Genomic DNA, 3226 nt, shown 5'->3' with positions numbered 1-3226 from the left:
CCAGCCGTCTGGTTAGCAGGCAAGTGACTTAGCCACTATGCTACCAGAGCTCCTTTTGGTCACATTAGGTAGGACAAGAAGCTTACAAAAGTGCAGGGATAGAGAACTGCCATAATTATCCTCATTTCACAGAGGATATAGTTGCAACTGGCATAAGCTCAGAGTGCTGGACAAGGTCCACAGTGATGACTGAGATAATTCTTAGACTCAGGGCTGAGATATCCTTTCTGGTTTTGTTTGTTATGTTTATATTTCTTTAAAGGAAAGACTTTTCTTGAAAGAGGCATTTGTTATGTATGTGTGTGGTGGTCAGAGAAAAGTGTGAAAATCATGAAAAGTAATGAGAAAGTGAGACAGAGGGAGACTGTACACATCTCATTGAAGGTGCTTGAGGCTGAAGGCCTCAGCACATGGTGGGCAACACTGGGCATCTTCAGCACAGGAGGAGGAACTTGTGTTGTGAGGTGAGGTCTGCAGGGGATAGGAGAGTGCCTCACTTGTGCTGGTTTGTTATGGCCATGAGGCAAGATGGTGCTTGAAGGCTGTGGGAATAGCAATCTGCTCAGGTAGAAACCTTCTTCAACGTCACCCCTGGGTCACCACCGTTGTTGGTAGCAAGGACACCTGATCTCATCCTTTGAGGCAGGAAAGAGGCCATGCTCTGGTATGTGCAGGCAGAGCTCATGTGGCCCACCTTCATTGTCGAGGATCTGGGCAGACCTGTCCTAGTTTGGGAATGGACATGGGCCTGTGGAGTTGTCCCCTTTCCTCTTGGAGATAAGCTAAGGTCAACATGAACACACCACCATGTGAATGTCTTGTTGATACCAATATACTCTGTTTTCAGAGATTATATTTATCTTTTATAAATACCAGAAAATATTTCTCACTTTATCTCTTGTTGTCCCTTGTATTACATTCAGTTCAAAATCTCCTGCAATTAAAGAGACAGGCTTTCTCCTTTCAGAAAATGAGCATTGCAGCTGCATATCAATTTATCATGCCTTATTTTATTCAGTCAGCAAATATATTACAGTAGAGAGATGCTAGGAATAGAGTAGGGAGCAAAGGGGACAGTAATCTCTGCTCTCATGATAGTCACCTTCCAGTGAGATGGAGCTGACAGTAAGAAACAAAGAAAATACTAGCTAAGTAAGCATGCAGGGTGTCAAAGCTCATAAATATTCAGGGAGATAAATACTGTGGGCTTAAATAAAGCAAGGAATAGGTAGGGCATAGAGAGTTCTTATGACAAGATGACACAGGGAAGACCTGATGTAAAGGTGAGTCATGTAGATTTCAGGGGAAGAACACTCTGAGGAGGGGAAAGGGAAAGGTCCTGATGTACAAGTATGTAAGGCTTCTTTCAGGGGGAAAAAAAAAAGAGGCCTGTGTGACTAAAGCACTTTGAGTGAAGGGTGAAGACTAAGGGTTAGGGCATTGACTCTGTGTGTGTGTGGTGGTTGGAAGTAGGTTGTGTAGGGCCTTGAAAAAATTAGAGCATCACTCTGACTGAGTTGGGAGCCAATGGCTTATCTTGAGCACAAGAGTGGCATCTTATGACTTATGTTTAAGATGATTCCTCTGGTCAGTGGGTGAAGAAACAGGGAGACTGAGAGTGGGTGGGGGTATCTAGTGGGAATCACGATTGTAACACAAGTGAGAATGTTCTTCTTTGTGCCAAAGGACCATGATATTAAAGACCCCAGGGGAAGGAATCACCTGATGTGGGAGCTAGCTAGAGACTTCATAATGGAGGTAGGTTTGAGCTGAACTTTGAAATACATCAGCATTTAGACAGGAGGCTTTTGGAGGAAAAATGGAACAGCAATGAGCAAAATCCAAAAAGGGTGAAACAGAGGTCCTATTTGACAAGCTGCAGATGGCAGTTCAGAGACAGCACTGAGCTTATTTAGAAGGGAGTATGGGAGAAAAAAAGCTGAAAAGGAAGAGAGGAGGCTAAAATCTATTAAAGTTGGAGATCTGCTCAAAGTCTTAAGCAAGGAAGTGACTCATAAAGGGTCTCTATGAGATGACTGTGATGTGTCAGTGTTCAAAGAGGAGTTAGGAGGTCATTACATAAAAGCTAGCAAAACTGACAATCTGAATTACAGTGGTGACAACAAGGAGAAAAGTGGAGGACCATATGCAAGAAGTGAAAGTCTCCACTAATAAATCCTCAGAACATGAAGAATGATGACATTTGGTATACGTGGGCCACCCAGTATGGGTCATTTTGAGTTTGAATGATGAGGAGAACAAGATGTCATTTTAAAGAAAGAAAGAAGTTATTACTATTTTGGAATGTGGAGGGTAAGAATTACAGCTCTACCATTTTTTGTTTGCAATGCCAGTGAGATATATATATATATATATATATATTGTGCAGGGAATTAGAAGTCTGAGGCTGGAGGTTGGAAGGATCTCTGGGTCACCAGTGAATATTTTGCCATCATTTAGAGAGACATCCATACAGGTAGATATAACCTGAATCCTCAACCAGAGCCTTGTCATCATCAGCCCAAGACCTTTTCCTGAGTTCTCCAGGGTTAGAAATGTCATTGTAATTTTCATCTAGGTTTAGGAAATTCCATTTACACTAATTAAACTCACAATAGAGGATTTAATAACCATAATTATTAATCTATGAGCTGCGTGGATCCAGGTAAGGAGAGGGAACCCAGGCACACCCAAAGCATCAGGGTGGGAGAACTGGAGAGGGGAGAGGAATAAGTCCAGGGACTGGGATAGAAGAGGAGTGAGCTTCAGGAATCCAGGTGAGGAGAGGGAACCCAGGCACGCCCAAAGCAGCAGGGTGGGAGAGCAGGAGAAAGGGGAGAAAAAGGCCCAGGAACCAGGACAGAGGAGGAATTAGCCACAGGGATCCAGGTAAGGGTGGTATGAGAGGTTTCCAACAGGGAGACAAACTTGTCTGTCAGTTTGTCCTACCGTGGTGACATGTTGATGTGAGTTTTGAGGCTGAGCCACTGGTGTTTCAAACCCAGCAGGATGCACATGGTGCACAGGTATTAGCCCAGCTTACAGACTGAGACAGACTAGGAAGAAGAAAGAAACCACCCACTTCTCAAAGAGTAGGCCAGGGAAAACCTTATGAATAGCAGAGAAACACTGTCTGATACATTACCGCACAACTTTATGAATAGTCTGGTTAGGTTAGAAGGCTCTCAAAATAGGACTGGGAAAGAGCTGCATCATCAGAGTAAAC

This window comes from Orycteropus afer, unplaced genomic scaffold (genome assembly GCF_000298275.1).
Source record: "Orycteropus afer afer isolate SDZICR_OR568_19922 unplaced genomic scaffold, OryAfe1.0 scaffold00455, whole genome shotgun sequence".
Classification (NCBI taxonomy): domain Eukaryota; kingdom Metazoa; phylum Chordata; class Mammalia; order Tubulidentata; family Orycteropodidae; genus Orycteropus; species Orycteropus afer.
This window is presented reverse-complemented; position numbering follows the sequence as displayed.